At 59.1% G+C, this 16,517-nt stretch overlaps 2 non-coding genes across 2 annotated transcripts; both read right to left on the bottom strand.

Moving 5' to 3' along the window:
* Window positions 1-447: 447 nt before the first annotated feature.
* TRNAE-CUC (transfer RNA glutamic acid (anticodon CUC)) lies at window positions 448-519 on the bottom strand. Its single transcript has one exon. It is a non-coding gene; the product is annotated as a tRNA-Glu (tRNA).
* Window positions 520-16,445: 15,926 nt separating this feature from the next.
* On the bottom strand, window positions 16,446-16,517 carry TRNAE-CUC (transfer RNA glutamic acid (anticodon CUC)). Its single transcript has one exon. It is a non-coding gene; the product is annotated as a tRNA-Glu (tRNA).

A 16,517-nucleotide genomic window follows, 5' to 3' on the forward strand; every position in this document is an offset into this window, starting at 1 on the left:
TGGGCCTTCTGGCCCCGTCTGCACCAGGAAGCATGGGAAGGGTCTCTCATTGGCATGTGCAGAGCAAAGCTTCACTGCAGAGTCGCCTGCTCCTGCCTCTGTGGGACTGGGTAGTGCAGGGATCTTAGGACTGAAAGACAAGGCAGCTCCTGCGGCAGGTGAGTCACGTCCCGCAGACCCAGAGACCTTTTCTCTGTCACCCAGCGCCTCCCAGGAGCCCTAAGGAAAGGGTATTCTGCAAGGGGATTTGGCAGAAGACAGGGCTGCCCTGGAGCTGGCTGCACAGGCAAGCCCAGGATGGCTGTTGTTGCAACAGAGGAAACGCCCTGTTCCTCGTGCCTGCTCAGAGCTCCTGTGCGTCTGATAGGGTCCCCTTCCTTCCACGCTGCCCCCCAGGTGAAAGGCCTCGCTTGCTGTGGCAATAGGGTTAGCCCTAACCCTAAGCCTTTCCCTGGCTGGGAATCGAACCCAGGCCGCGGCAGTGAGAGTGCCGAATCCTGACCACTAGACCACCAGGGAGGAGAGGCCCAGCCTGCCTGTGCACCCACCGGTGGGCACCAGCCCTGCCCTGCAGGGGACCAACCCCTCCAACCACAGCCCCCCACAGCCGGTCAGGAAGACAAATTGCCGTGGCAGCCCGAGCCTTCCCAGGCAACTCTGCAGGCATTCCTCCTTCTTTCTGAGAACGAGGCCCTCAACCAGAGCCTCTGGGCAGCAGGCACCCTGCAGCGGGAAGGCCCAGGGAGTGCAAGGTGGCGGTCGGCGGGGAGGCTGGTCACTGCTGGACACAGGTTTGCACCTGGAAAGTCCCTGAGCAGAAAATCACAGCTGGGCACAAATCACAGCAGCCTGAGACAACAAAACCCGACAGCACGGGCTTCAAACCCACCTCTCCAAGAAACCGGAGCCAAAATCCAGCTCCTTGCACCACTCACCTATACCCACCAGACTGCAACACTCCTGTCCTGGTGCATGGGTGGGGCTGGGGGAAGTCTGGATTGCCTCTCGCCAGGGGACCGATGCCCCTTCCGGCTGTCCTTGCAGCACAGTGCGAAACGTGAGCACGCTCTTGCTGCAGGTGGCAGCCAGCAGTGGGAGCGGGCTGCTTTCCGAGGGCAGGCAAGCAGGCTGCGAGGGACATAGCAAGGCCAGTGAGGCAGGGACCTCCCTGGCAGGGCACAGGCCCTCAGCACCCGAGCAAGAAGGGAGAGCTGGTTGAGTGTCAGGAACGAGGGCCAGGCACAGAGCAGTGGTTGCCAGCCAAGTCCAAAGTGCTGAGACGGGTCTGAGGCCAAGCTCTGGAGCCCGGTCAGCCAGGGAAGGGCAGGGTCAGCGAGGTGCATGGCGGCCAGGGCCGGGCATGGCTGCAACGTAGCTCAGGCGAGGAGCAGCTCCCTTCTGCTGAGCCACCTCCGCCACCCAGCGCAGCACTCCTGCAGCTGCAACCTCTCGCCAGGACCTCTCCCAGCAGCAGGAGCAGAGCAAGTGGGGAAAGGACCGTCGCTCTTTGTGGAGGTGCGCCCACAGGCTCACACTGCACCCCAGGGTGCGTGGTGGAGGGGACACTTGAGCAGAAAGAGCCAGGGCTGGGCACGGAGCAGTTCCTATCCCCTGTGCTATGCACCTGCCTTCCCCCCTACACCACCCTCTGTCCAGCTGGCTACGCGGGGCCGCTCTTTGCAGAGTTGTCCTTTCCTCATCGCCAGCCCCTGGACATGCCCCGTAACTGCCTTCAGTCCAGTTCTTTGCCATCCCCAAGAACTGAGACTTCTGAAAAGGTGAATCTAGAGTGTGAGTTTGCCTCCCCTCTCCCAGGGAGGCACATGAGGGCTTGCGCTGTTCGGGTGCTGCTCTGCAAGGACACAGACTCGCATTTTCTGACTTCTCCCTGCTAGCCTGTCGTCACCTGACAGCTCTGGCTGCTCCGCAGGAGGGCAGAAGGCAGGAGGGCAGGAGGCAGGAGGGACAAATGGCCCGAGGAGGAAAGGCAATCACATGGGCAGCTGTGATCGTATAGTGGTTAGTACTCTGCGTTGTGGCCGAATCCGAGTCACAGCAATGGTTTTGCAAAGCCCGCCGGGTGAAAAGGAGAGTTGGAAAAGACACGGGAGGCACCCGCAAGGGTAGGCCAGTGGGTTTGTTTCCAAAGATGCCATGGCCTAGGAAGCTCTTCTGTGCTCTCTGTTCCAAACATTCAGTGGGCTCGTGCCTAAAATGATTTCCTGGTTTCTAGTGATCGTGCAGTGTCTTCTGCTGTGGGGCTGCCGTGACAGCTACCCCTGCTTCTGGGAAAGCAGTCAAGCTTCTCCATTCTCCAGGCCAAGCTTGAGAACTGAGAGACTCTGCCTGGAAAGTGCCCAGCTTTTCACCTTTCCTTTCCCTTGCCCTTGCTCTCCGTGTTGCAGTCAGGGCACTCTCAGCTCCACACACAAACTGCCCTGCAGCCCCAGCCCACCCGCAACTGCCATCCCACGCCATAGAGACCCCCAACACAAGTAGCTCTTCCCTGGGAGAAAGAAGTCGCTTTTTTTTTTTCTTCAGGGGGAGCGTGTGACTTTTCTGAGGTTATGCCACCATGCTGGAAGCCTTAAGTCCTGTTCCGGCCAAGCTGTAAGCTGGCTGTGGGAAAGAAACCCTCTGGATCCTCTGCGGAAGAGAAGAGGTCTGGATCCTCTGCGGAAGAGAAGGGAGGAGAGCCCAGCTCTGCCTCCGGGGCCCCAAACCGAGTGCTATGCGGGCAGAGCCCAGGTCAAGCCTGGAACGGCCCCGAGCGCTTCTGGTGTTCCAAGGTGTCTGTATTGGCAGGTCCCAGGATGTCTGGCTTGAGACAGATGTCACTGCTAGGAAGCTGCACCGCCCAAGGGAAGAGGAGGCAGTGCATGATCAAAAGCCCATGCTCCAGGTGAGGCTTGAACTCACCCTCAGCATCCCTCCGCTTAGCACTGCTGTATAAGTACTGCGCGCTGGCCCATTGCGCCACTGGAGCACGCTTGGAGAGGCGGACTGGAGCCCACGAGCAACCATTGTTGCCTGCGATCACCATGGCTCTTCAGCATTAACCGGGCACCTCAAGTGCTTTCCTCTTTGTCTCGTCCAGCAAGGAGCAGCCATTGCGTGCCAGGCTTGCAACATTCACCAGGGCACGGAGTGCCAGGGCAAAGTGCCCCTCGGCAGGGTTTAGCTGGCTAGAGGCAGGAAAAGGGAGGCCACAGGCGACCCAGGGCTGGGACAGTGCGGTCGCTGCTGTGGCAGCCCTGTGAGGCCATTGAGTGCATCAGAAAGCCCCTGTAGTGAAGGCAGCCGGGGGAGGGGGCGAGGGGAGGCAGAAGAAGGACACCCGACTGCCACAGGGACCGTGAGTAAGGGCAGACCCAGAGCAGCCAAAGCCATGCTGGGCCAATGGGAGTGGAGGCTGGAGAGGGGCTAAGGCAGCCAAGAAGGACACGGAGAGCAGCAGCAGGGAACACTGGTCCCAAACCACATCTCGTGGGGGAGCCAACGGGCTTCTGGCTTTGCGCTCTGCTCCCGAGGGCATCTGGGCTCTGGCCTAACCCCTGCCTGGCTGTCAGAGTCCAGTAGTCTCTGCAGCAGCATCTTGTAGCTATTCCACACAGGGAGGGTCAAGAGGGACCTCGCGGAGCTCTCAGAGCGAGACGAGACAGAAGGGTCACCGCACCAGAAAAGCCAGCGGGCAGTCCCCCAAAGCAGCAGAACGTCGCCCTTCCAACTCCCCACTGAAAACCAGTTCTTCTCTTTTAAACTGACAAGCACTTTTCTGGAAATCAGGGTCAGCACCACTTCATGAGTTGCATGGCCAGGGAAAGCTGCCAACTAAGCGCACAGGCAGGGCAAAACAGTACTGGCTGAGTACTCAGCTTCTGGACCTCCTTGGCAATTTGTTGGTCCCTGCAGCAGCGAGGCGGTCCAAAGCCTTTGCCTCTTTACTACGCCGAATGTCTGCCAGTGAAGCAGGTGCTTAGTAAGAGGCAGCACTTGCAGGGAGAGTGCAGTGTTTGGAGCATCAGGCGTTACTGGGACAAGGAAGACGACCGAAGAAGAGGCTTCTCCCAGCAACAGACCGAAAGGACACGGCCATCACCCGCTCCTCTGGGAGGATCCACAAAGCCCCTTCCTGTGTTTGATGAAGGGCAGGGAGATGCTGTGTTCCCGGGTCAGAGGAGGCGCATGGACAGGCTTCAAGGAGCCCAGGATTTGAAAAAGGCTGACAGGGCAGTCAAGCAGCTGTGAGCTGCCTGTAGTTTACAAGAAGCTACTAGGTGCTGCTTTGAAAACCTAATTCAAGAAAGCGCTAAAAAAACCAACCGCAGCCATGCGGCAAGAGAGGAGGAAGGTCTAAATGAGGCACGTCCACCTCCAGGCAGCAGGCAGGAGGTGGGTGGTGGGGACACCGTGCGCCCACCAGGACATGAGCACAGCCCTGGGGGGGCCGCCACAAGGAGCAGCCAAGGGCCGACGGAGGCCCAGGGACAAACATGGCCCATCCCAGGTTTGCCTGGCTGGAGAGCACTGCAGCTGCAGAGAAAAGCCAGGCATCTGCACTCCCAGGTTGCCGCACCGCTCTACCCCACAGCAGCTCCTCCTCTGCCCTTAGCCTTTCCCCATACAATCCGGAGAAGGGCTGCAGCTCCTATAGCACCCCTGGGGCTGTGGGCCCATCAGGTGTACGTGTGTCCTGGCCACCATGCTGTGTGAGGGGTGTGTCCGCTGTGCAGTGTCTCTGTGCGTGTGGAGAGCGTGAGCATGTGTGCGGATGCGTGTGCAGTGTCAGGGATGTGTTGGGCTGGTGCATGTGCACTCTGGCGGTGCAGTCCTGGCTGTGCGTGAGGGTCTTGGGGAGTGAGAGGTGTGAGCTCTGAGCGTGTCCTAGGGAGGGTAATGAAGGAAGAAAGGGGCGCGTGTGTGTGCGCGCGCGCTGTCCTTAGAATGAGTGAGGCAGTGGTTTGCTTGCACACCCGCTCTGTGGCACGCGTGTCTCTATGCTGCGGTCTGTGTACGGGCGTTATTCTGTTACGGCGCTACAAAAACTGTGGAGGAGCACATGGGGGGTTTAACAGCTCTTCTGTTCATCTGTCCTGCAGCACTGTCCTTTGTGAGGCACAGGCTGGTTACTCCAGCCGTGAACAAGTACACGCCACTTTTTTTTTCCTTTGGCCCTTGTAGGTGGATTTCAACATCCCCTTTGCTAAGAGCTCCATGGCCGCAATGGAGACAACGCTGACAGCAGCCGAGGGAGCTCCCACGCTGACAGGCCTCCACTTGGCCCTGGAGCTGCAGTGCCTTGGGACTGGTCGCTCTTCAGGCCCAGGCAGGCTTCCGCAGCTAGCAAGATGGCTCAGGACCACGCTTCCAGACTTTCCAGCAATGTTCACATGTCTTCTGCGCAGCCAGCAAGTCCTGGTATCTCTCCCTTTGATCCCGCAGAGCCATCTGCTGCCCAGTGCTAGGGCATTAAAAAGGAACCGTTTGGTTTTAGGCACAGGGAGAAGGGCACGGAAACGCTGCAGGCCTAGGGCAGGGCGGTTCTTCTGGGGTCTGCTTCTGCTGGCATCTCTATGCTTTCTGGAACGGGACAGGGGCCCTAGTGTCCAAGGCAAGGACATGACAAGGTGCCACGTGCCGGTAATCAGCCTGCGGAGGAGTCAGGCGGGGATGGGACTTTGCACCAAGCCGGCCTCGATCCCCACAGGGCAAGGTGTCCGGGTGTGGAGCCTTGGGGAGACAAGGATGGAGCGTGCGGTTTGAAAAGGGAGAGCCAAAACGCTGGAGGAATCCTTTCATCGTCGGCAGCCACAACTTTCTGGTCCCACAGGGAAAGCCCACCGCTGAGTGCCCAACCCCTGCCCCTGGGCTGGAAGGGTGCCTGCTCCCAGGCCACAGCCTGCAAAGCCTGTTGCTCTCCCACGAGGGGTGCCAGGGAAAGACCGGACCCCCTTCCCCTCCCCTCCCCTTGGGTGCTCCTGGGTGTGGAGGGAAGGCCAGTGCAGGGGAAGGGGAAACAGCACCCCCAGCTGGAGAAATTTACCAGAGGAAGTGCTTCTCTTGGGAATTCCGCTGCCGATTCAGCTCTACCCTCTGCTTCCACTCTTCCCGACGCACTTGGTAAGTCTCCAAGAGTTGCAGGGTGTGGCTTGCTCGTACAGAAAGCTGCCTGCAAGAGCAGGGAAAGTTCCCTCTCCCCTTCTGGCTGAGGCCCTCCTGCCTCTCCCCTCGACCAGCCCCTGCACGCACGCTCCCGCTGGTGGTACCCACAGCCTTCAAGTGGCAATGCAGCTTGGGGCTGCCTGGCACCAGGGTCCAGCCCAGGTCATTGCCATGCCAGGAGAAATCAGGGGACGCCATACCCAGCCCCATGGCTCCCAAGATGGGCTTCCTCACACCTCGGACAGGTGCTGCCACTCCAGTTTTCCAGGCCGGGGCTGGGCCTGGCGCGCACTTACTCTTTGCGCAGCCGCGGCAGCCTCTCTGGCTTCCTCTTCTTCTCCTCAGCTCGGGGCAGGAAGGCAGCAGCGCTCTCCTCTTTCCCAAGCCACGGCACTGGTGAGTGTGGCTGAAGCTCGGGCAGCGTTTCCTGATGCCGCCAAGCCTGCATTGGGGCCAGAGGACAAATTTGAGGCTGCTTCTGACCTCCCTCAGGCGCTCTCACCTCTCAGCCCTGGAGAAGCCAGCAACTGCGGGGCCTGTGCGTCCTCCCGCACACTTGCTCTGCTCTGGCCTCAGAAACCCCCATGCCAAGCACTGCCGCAGGCAGGGACCCTGGCCGGGATTCACCACCGTTGCTTGCTGGCTCCATTCTCTCTTGCTGACATCGCTCGTGACAGGGTGAATGAGGGCAAGGAATGACCATTTTTCAGCGCTGCAACCGTGAAATCAAACGCTCCCGTGGGGTTCCACCAGTCAGACCCCAGCACGGAACCACTGAACGGGGTCGGTTGGAGGGGACCTCTGGAGAACTCTCGTCCAAGGCCCCGCTCCAAGCGGGGCCAGTTAGAGCAGGCTGCCCGGGCCGTGTCCACCTGAGGGTTGAATAACTCCAAGGGTAGAAGTCCCACAGCCTCTCTGGGCCCTGTTCCAAACTTTGACCACCCTCATGGTGGAAACGCGCCTCCCAACAGCTAGCCGGAATCTGCCTTTTTGCAACTCTACGTCTTGTGCCTCTCACCCTGTCACTGTGCGCCTCTGAGAAGAGCTGGCTAAGTTACCTCTAGCCTTTCCCCCGGGTAGCTGCAGACAGCAAGGCGATGGACCCTTGAGCCTTCTCTTCTATGGGCTGAACAAACACAGTCCTCTCCACCTCTCCCTTGGACACCAGGTTCTCCAGCCCGCTGGCCAGCTTGGGAGCCTCCGCTGGATTTGCTCCAGCATTCCAGAGCCTCTCTTGCATGGTCGAGCCCCACCCTGGACCTAGGGCTGGCTCCAGGTGAGGTCTCCCAAGGGCTGAAGAGAGAGGACTCGTGGCGTCCTTCACTCGGCTGGCTACACTCTTGCAAACACAGCCCCGCCTGTGGTTGGCCTTCTTCCCCGCAAGTTCAAGGGAGGGGGTGACCCAGCCATGCCCCCACCACAGCACATTGCTGCTCCTCCCCTTTGGCTTTTTGCAGCAGCTTCTCCCTGCCAGGCATGGGCAGGCAAGCTTGAAAGACCATGGCCACCTGGCCTGCTCTTTGGGGGGCAGCAGTACCACTCGGACTTGGAGACCTCCACAGCTCTGCTCCTCGGCTTACCTGTTCTGCCCTGTTTGGCTGCCTGCAAACAGGAATTGCAGTCCGAGGTCTGGCTTGACGAGGTTCTTGCTGCTTGCTGTCCTCGTCCACCTGAGAGGAGCTCTCCCGAACTGTTTGCAGCAGGCTGAAAACACACAAGCCGGGTGAGGTTATCGGAGTCCCGGATGAGACCGTTCTCCATCTTGTGCTCACAAGCAGCGGCGTGCCAGCCTCTGCAGCACAAGACAGTGCTGCTGGAGCATTTGGTGTATTTGAGCCCTTGTGATCCCATCAAGAGTGAGGGCCCTACAGGCCCTAAGGAAAGCTCTGGATGCCCAGGTGTGGGCCCTCTCTGGATGGCACGAGGAGAAAACCAGTGCCATTTGCCACGCCCGGAGCCTGCAGAGCCCGCTAGCCGCCTCCTGCTAGGGGCACTAAAGGCCGTGAGGTGGTCAGAAAGACTCTGTTTTGGGGTGAAATGGGAAAAGGGGAGGCTTCTAGTGAATTGAATCCAACCTAAAAACCAGGGAAAACGGACACCGCTCTCTGTTGGTGGGGGAGGATGGTCTGACTTTCACGTTCCTCTGGGAAGTGCTCTCATCTACGCTGCAACCAAATGAGGTCCCTTGAAATGTCTAGCAAAGCAGAACAGCTTTGCTGCAACTTCTCAGCTGCTGCAACACCTCTTGCATCGACATCGGTCGTTGTGACACGAGTTGACAACCTTTCAGAGTTCATACCGACGGCGTGTGCGACGGAAACAACTCCTTCCCAGAATGCCAAAAGCACACGGTCACCGGCATGCTTTGCTCCAAGAGCCTCACCTGGCAGCTGGCTTGTTTGCCCGGGTTTTCCATTCTTTCCCTCCCTTTGAGCTGGCCCCAGATAGCGTGGGCGGAGAAAGCCTTTCTCGAGAAAGGAGGCGCTCAGCAGGAGGACTCCCTGGAAGTAGGAAGGGCGGAGACTCTTCAGCAAGCATCTCTGTGAGCGTTTGAACAAGAAGGACAGGCAGCTGTGCTCCAGCTTTGGATCAAAGAGCCCGATTGCCTCGGAGCTCTGCTCCCGAGCAGGTCTTAGGCCCTTGCTGACACAGAATCCTGTCCAGCTCTTCACTTCTGCAGGGCACCCGTCTGCCCTGGAGTACTGTGGCTGTTCTCCTGCTTTCTCTAGCCCATAGGCTTAAAAAGCGGGGCTTGGCTGGGAGGTGCTGGTGACCTCATGGTACCCTCTCCTTTGGGGCGGCTGCGGGCTGGAGGGCATAGTTCCACACGAGAAGGGGAACAGATTCCTGCACATCTCTAAGGCGCTCACATGCACAGACGTGCTCTTCTGGCGCATCCAGCCCAAAGACATGCTTAGGGAGATGCACAGCACAAGGCCTGCAATTACCAGCCTCCACAAGGAAGCCACGTTTTGGCACAGCTTCGCAGCCTGTCGCCACTCATCTCCACGTGGTCTTCCTCCCCACTTTCCAGCGCGCTGCTTCCCTGGGAAAGCTAGACCCCCTCCGCCACTGGCAGCTCAAGGCAGGATTTTGATCCCGCGCAGAGCGCGGAGGGATCTTCCTAAATTCCTAAATGCTGCTGCACAGACAGACTCCTGCAACTAAGGAGCAGCTTGCAAGACACACCAGGGCATGGAGTCCCAGGGCCAAGTGCCCCTCAGCAGTGGCAGCTGCTGCAGTTGGTGCTGCAGGACTGCCCGGAGAGCCCCTTCCAGGAGGAGTCCCCTGAGATCTGCCGTGATGAGTAAACAGAGGCACAAGAGGAGCAGCCTACTCCGCCAGGCATCGCCTTTTCAGCTTGGCTCCAGCCCCGTGCTGCGGAGGCCAAAAGGAAAACAAACACACCTCTCTCACCAGTCAGCTGTGACATTACCTTTTCCCTCAGTCTGCTTGTTACGCGCTCTGTCCTTTGCCTCCCGGCCTTTGGCGGCCTTCCGAGACCCTCTGGAGGAAGAGGCTGGTCTCACAGGCGACATCTCAGTCTCCGTCCTGGAAACAAGAAAGGCACCAGAGAGAAGCTTGACACCAGAGGCTCGCAGAAACCTGCGACAGGCTTGCCGTCAATCTAGGAAGACCAAGTCATGCAAAGACTTGTTGGCCGCCCTTCAGATGTCACACTGACAGAGTGTACGGAAGAAGCAACCCCTTCGAAGAACTCCAAGAGCACAAGGGCACCCTCAGCCCTTTTCTCCAAGAGCCTCACCTGGCCGACGACTTGCTTCCTTTGCTCTTCCGCCCCTTCTGCTTTTTACGGCCGGCGCCAGATAACGCGGGTGGCACAGGCCTTTCTTGAGAGAGGAGGCACGCAACGGGAGCACTCCCTGGAAGTAGGAAAGGAGAAGGCTCTTCAGCAAGCGTCTTTGTGAGCACTTGGGACAGGCAGATGTGCTCCAGCATCGGATCAAACAGGCTGATCCCCTTGGAGCCACGCTCTCCAAGAGGTCTTGCTCCCTAGGACGTCCTTGGCACACGCTAGCAGCCTGTTGACAGTCATCTCCAGGCAATCTTTCTCCCCACATTCACGTGCCCGGGATCCGTCAGAGAGGTAGACCCCCCCCTCCCCTCCCCTCCAGCATAGACACCTCGTCGCCAAACGTCCTAAAGTGCTAAAGTGAAAGAGGAGCTTGCGCTATCCACCAGGGCGCAGCGCCCCGGGGCAAAACTGCCCTTCAGCGGCACCAGCTGCATTTGTTGCTGTTGGGCCACCCTGAGACCTCCTGCCATCCAGAGTCACTTGAGATTTGCTGCGAGGGGTAAATAGAGGCACAAAGAGGCAGTCTACTCTCCCAGGCACCGCATCTTGACCAGGGCTCCAACCACCTACTGCTGAGGACAAAGGGAACACACGCATGAACACACGCACGCATGCACACTCCCTTCTCTCTCACAAGTCAGCTGTGACATGACCTGTTCTGTCCATCTGCCCTTCTTCTTCAGTGCACTTCAGGGATCCCTGGGAGGGAGATTCCGCCTCTTGTTTTTCAGCCGGAAGCGTCAAATCAAATCTGGAAAGGAGAAGACGCCAGGCTGCAGAAAAGGCACCACGCTCCCTTTGCCGCTCGCATTCACAGTCCGTTGCCAGAGAGCTTTGAGAAGGCCTGCCAAGGCCATAGCTTTCCAAAGCAGAGTACGCAACATCCTTGAGAACTCTCATTCTGAGGAACCGGAGAGGCACAGGCCAGACCTCCGCGGCGTGTGCGCACACGAGAGGCCCCACCAGTCTGGGCCAGGGCTTCCCTATCCTAACGCGGAGAAAGTGTACTCCAGGCCTCCTTGCTGCCCCTGGAGACCATCTCGCCTCCCCTCCTCCTATTCACCAAGCAGGAGCTGAGACCTACTCCACAAACGTACTGTGGCAACACGAAGACACTGCCGGGACCCATGCGAAAAGCCACACTTCCTCTTCCTGAAACCACCAGGGGTCTCGTCCCTGGGGCCTGAAACAGAGACAGAGGTACGTGAGAGCGTTCCGGCGACATGACTGCCTTGCTCCTAAAGGCAGCAAATCTTTCTTGTGCTCAGGGCAGATGCTGCCACCGGGACACCCTGAAACAAAGTTTCCTCTCCAAATGCTAGCCCTCAACTAGGAAAGCAGAAGATGCACAGCTCAGAGCTGAGACTGAGGGACCTCACTGCCAGGTGTTTCGCAAGGGCAAGAGTCAAGACAGTCAACGAGGACGCGCCTTCTCTGTTAGTGGAGAAGTCAGGCACAGGAGAAGGCATTCGATTAGCCAGGGTCTCTGCGGGCCGGGTTTTGCCGGTTGGCTTGCTATGAGCCTTCCTGGAAAGAGAACACCTGGCTCAGACCTGGTGTTAGCCTCACAGGCTCTCCAAGGATTTGGGTGGTTGCATCCATAGCATGGAAGAGGAGCGAGAGAGACCCAGCCCTTGCTTTGCCTTTGCCCAGTGGGTAAGAACCGGGAGCGCCACACAAGAGAGCTGGGGAAGGGCATTGGGCTGGGATGAGGAGACAGGCTGGGACAGGGTGACCATCCCAAGCAGAGCGTGAATGCAGGCCTGGGGCAGAAAAGAGCCGTTCATGGCAGTGGGACGCCAGGGACACTGGGAAGGGCTGGTCAGTGCAGACGGCCCAGCACTCAACCATGGCTTTCTGCGAGGGGAAGCGCCACAGATACCTGCCTGCGTCGTAGACTCTTTCCCCAGAAACTGCCTACTTTTGAGCCCGTAAAAGCCTCGCCATTATCATTTCTAGCACAGAGAGTGGGATGCTGGGCCAGCCAGAGCCTTGGCCTAACGCGGGGCAGCTCGTCCTACGTTCGCCTCTGTCGCCCAGACCACTGCGTACGAGAGACGGACGCTAGAGAGAGTTGGCGTGGCTGGAGACCGTGGCTGCCCCGCTGGCCGGGAAGGTCCTGGCAGGCCAACAGAGATCAGTTCAGTCGTCCTTTGACAGGTGTCCAGAAGAAGTAGGCGTAGCACGGGGAAGTGCTCGACTTACCCCGAGCAGAGCTGCTAGCAGCTTTCCAGTGCCATCCACGGTGAGGAGGAAGTCATCGTAAAATCTCATGGTCACTTCCTGGTCTCGTACGGAGAGAATGCCAATGGCCTTGAAGACAAAGTCCACGGCCTGTCTTTTTGAGATGGCCCGAAAGAACGCCATCACGGTCTCCTGTATGCAGCACTGCACCGTTGTAAAAGGCATGTGGGCACACACGGATAGATCCTCGTACCTCAGAGGGACGATTCTTACGTCACCTAGACAGCAGCAAAGGAGGAACAAAGTCACCTCTGCAGCAGGGCAGCGGGCTCCAATCACAAGGCGACAACACTTTCTGGCAAGACAGCGCTGCCTCAGAGCAGGCTCTTGAATCCTCTGCTACAGCGCCTAGGAGCGGTTTATGGAGTCCCTTCCGGGAAGAGTCAGAGCAGCCTGCAAACTGAGGTGCTCAGGGGGCAGCAGTGATTTTGCCAGTGCAGGAATAAAAAAGGGAAACTAACCATTTGGTAGGACCACGTTACCGGAGGGCAGGACAAGTAGGGCAGACGGGTGCAGGTCCCATGAGAAAGTGCGTGGTGCCAGGCCATTGTGACTGTGCCCGCAGCCAGTGCCCTCTGGCTAAGCCTATGCCATGTCAGTAGACGCAAGGAAGAAGCAAAGTGCAAGGACGGCACAGCAGCCCACAGGGTTCTTCTACCCCCCCGCACCCCCACCCCGACCCCCACCCCCACCCCCACCGCCTCGTAGTCAGCAAATGTCTCCGCTTTTGGGGCCAGCGTCCTATCCCTCCCACGCACCGGCTGAAGGCATATTACCAGGAAAGGACACCCAGGGAGCCTTTCTGAGCAGTTGCTCCTGGCTGGCCTCTGCAGCTTGAACAAGCTGAAGTTGTTCTCAGGCCAGCCGGAGGCATTCAGTCATGTCTTCAGAGCAGTTTGCATGCGCCTCAAGCTCGGCGCAAGGGCAGGCAAAGGTTTTAACGTGTCTTCTTACCAGGAACATCTTCTTGAGCGCACCTGGCCTGGTATTCCTTGGCAACAACCTCCGATATACGGAACATGGGTCTCCGAACAATCGAAAGCTCACCGTTCACGGAGCACTCGTAGTGTTTAAGGACATAGAATATCCCCACTCCTAATACCTTGACACCCTGAGAGCAGCAGCGGGAGAGAAGGAACAAGCATAAGCAGCCTGGAGACGAAAAACGGACCGAGGGCTTGCCCGAGCGTGGAGATGCTGCCCTGGGCCCTGCCCACCCCTAGCATGCAAAAGGCAAGATGGGGCACTAGGGAAAGCACACACTCCAGACCTTTCTTTCCTCTTGCTCCTCGGCTCGCCCCCCAAATCTCTTTGGGAAAGCAACAGCAGAGCCAACATTCCTCCCCTACCTACAGTCGGAGGGGTTTCCAACGGCAGGGACCAACCCTGGAACAGGGGCCAGGCTTTGGTTTTTCCATGCTGGCACTGGAGAAGGGAGAAGGCCCAGAAAGTGCCCAGCACTCTCTTCTGCTTTATCGGGACTTCCGTTGTTACCGCCGGTGCCAGAGAAGCTGCTCTGTGGCACATTTGTCCAGGACAGTGTCCTGCGGGGGTGCGCTTTCTCTTTTCAGGGGAGGGAAGCAACGGCACGCCGTGGCACAGGGGTGTCAGGACAAGGCAAACCGTCAGCGTTTCAGGAGGGGAGGACCGAGCCACAAGACCCACCTTGTTCTCTGCCAAGTGCTCTAGAATGTATTCAGAGACGCTGTCCCAAATGGTAACAATCTCTGGAAAGCAAGGGAAAAATCCAAGTCAGCAAGCGCACAACCATTCAGCACCCTGCTCACCAAGGAGGTGACCGGTGCAGGTGAGACGAAACATACCGCCACCCCAATTCCGAACACGCAAGGCGCTCCACGTGGCGGGAGCTGCAGAGCTGAGCTGCGAGGACACCTCTGCCCACTTCTAAGCGAGGCTCCTGTCCTTTCAGGTGGGCATGCCTGAAAGGCATACCCGCCCGCTAGGGAAACGGGGACTAGCTTTCCACGCCAGTGAGAGGACGGTGCCGTGCCCACAGGAGTCGCCCAGGCTCAGGGCAGCCCCAGGTGTCTCCCCTGCAGGAGTCCCGGCTGCCAAACTCACCGCTGGGCCACCAAGGGACGTGCAGACTGGTCTCTCGTGGCACCCACTAGCCCTGTCCAGCCCTGCCCCACAGAGCCCAGCCTTTCCATAGCTCTTCTCCTAGCTGATATGCTCTACAGCAGTCAGGAAATACCTCCTGCAAGCCTTACCGTAGCGGCTGAGATTCCTGAGCGTTGGGAACACGTCTGGCCACAGGTTCTCCATCTTTGCGCCCCCTCACGCTCAATGAGGCCCTGTAGCAGGAGGGGGAGGAGGAAACTTCTCCTCCTCCTCCTTTGCACTTCCCCAGGCAGGCTCCAGCAGTGTTGCGTGGCCTGCCTTCGCCCTCTCGTTGCGCTGCAAAGCAGCTCCTCCAGAGAAGAGCGGTGGCGAGAGCAGCACCCGAAAGCTGGGCTTGCCCAGGCCTCGCAGGGAAGTGCAGGGAGGGGCCCCGTGGCGGGAGGGGAGCTGTGGCTGTGATGCGGCATGTCCCACTGTGACCCCAGCCCGCGTCACCAAGAGGCTGCCAGGCCTCCCGCGACACCCTCCCCCAGACCCTGCCAGGCTTTGCCCACCTCAGCCAAGGGCAGCTGCGCTGGCTGTTTTGGGGTGCTGCCCCCACCCCACGCCGTGGCGCAGCGAGAGCCATGGCGGGGGCGGGGAGGGGGAGCTCACCAGTGTGGTGGCCCCAGATGGGGACGCTGCGCTGCCATTGCTGGCCGCAGGGGCTGTGCTGAGCTCTGCCCTGAAGGAAGGAAGGAAGGGATAAAGGAAGGAAGGAATAAAGAGGAGCCTCGGCAAAGCAAGGGCTGGTGCTGGTTAGGTATACCACAGCCTCTCTGGGTTCTGGAGTCTGGAGTCTGCCTGGGCTCTGGAGTCTGGCTCCGTCTTCTTTACTCCCCCCATCGCGTATTTAGACACACCGACAAGAGCCCCTCTGGGCCTTTGCGTCTCCCGCCTAAACAATCCCAGCTCTCTCAGCCTCTGCTCGTGTGACGGATGCTTCAATCCCTCAAGCCTCTCGGAGGCCTTTTGCTGGACTCGCTCCGGCATGGCCATGTCTTTCTTGTACTGGGCCCAGCGCTTGTGGTACAGGTCTCTCGCTGGCACCTGCTGGATGGCTGCTTGACCTTCCCTCATCACGACTCTAGGTGGAACTAGAGCTCCAAGCGCCCTGTGCTCAGGAATGGCTGACAGAGCTCGCTGGAGCCTGTTAGAGCTTGCGAGAGGTCACAGCCTCCTTTGGCTCAAACTGCTGCACCTGTGTGCTGCCTCGGTGAGCTGTGCTCTCAGCAACGGCTACTTCCTTTCCCCCCGGGCACTGTCCAAGAGTCCGCCAGGACCGTCTCCAAACCGTGCCAAAGGCCGTGCGAATGCAAAATCGGGTCTGGGAGCGTTAAGCGCCACCCCTTGTGCACCAACATCTCGCTGCACTGAGGAACACCTGTGCCATGGCTGAGTGTGGGGGGCAGGTGGGCTTGTTTCCAGGGCTTCTTTCAAAGTGACCGGAGTTGTCCAGGACGTAACAGAACCAAGGGCTGGCTCAGGCTGTGACTATCAGCAGGGCCTAAGCACTGGTTGTTATTGCAAGTCCCCTGTGGCGTAGCAGCAGGACGCGACACCTGGGTGCTGTCAGGGCCCTGAGGGCCTCAGTGGCCCTGACCAGCAATGCTCCACACACCCTGCCCATGGGCCCAGGAGCCCATTTCAGCTCCTCCCTGGGCCTTCTGGTCTGCACCAGGAAGCATGGGAAGGGTCTCTCATTGGCATGTGCAGAGCAAAGCTTCACTGCAGAGTCGCCTGCTCCTGCCTCTGTGGGACTGGGTAGTGCAGGGATCTTAGGACTGAAAGACAAGGCAGCTCCTGCGGCAGGTGAGTCACGTCCCACAGACCCAGAGACCTTTTCTCTGTCACCCAGCGCCTCCCAGGAGCCCTAAGGAAAGGGTATTCTGCAAGGGGATTTGGCAGAAGACAGGGCTGCCCTGGAGCTGGCTGCACAGGCAAGCCCAGGATGGCTGTTGTTGCAACAGAGGAAACGCCCTGTTCCTCGTGCCTGCTCAGAGCTCCTGTGCGTCTGATAGGGTCCCCTTCCTTCCACGCTGCCCCCCAGGTGAAAGGCCTCGCTTGCTGTGGCAATAGGGTTAGCCCTAACCCTAAGCCTTTCCCTGGCTGGGAATCGAACCCAGGCCGCGGCAGTGAGAGTGCCGAATCCTGACCACTAGACCACCAGGGA

Source organism: Struthio camelus, chromosome 10 (genome assembly GCF_040807025.1).
Source record: "Struthio camelus isolate bStrCam1 chromosome 10, bStrCam1.hap1, whole genome shotgun sequence".
NCBI classification, from domain to species: domain Eukaryota; kingdom Metazoa; phylum Chordata; class Aves; order Struthioniformes; family Struthionidae; genus Struthio; species Struthio camelus.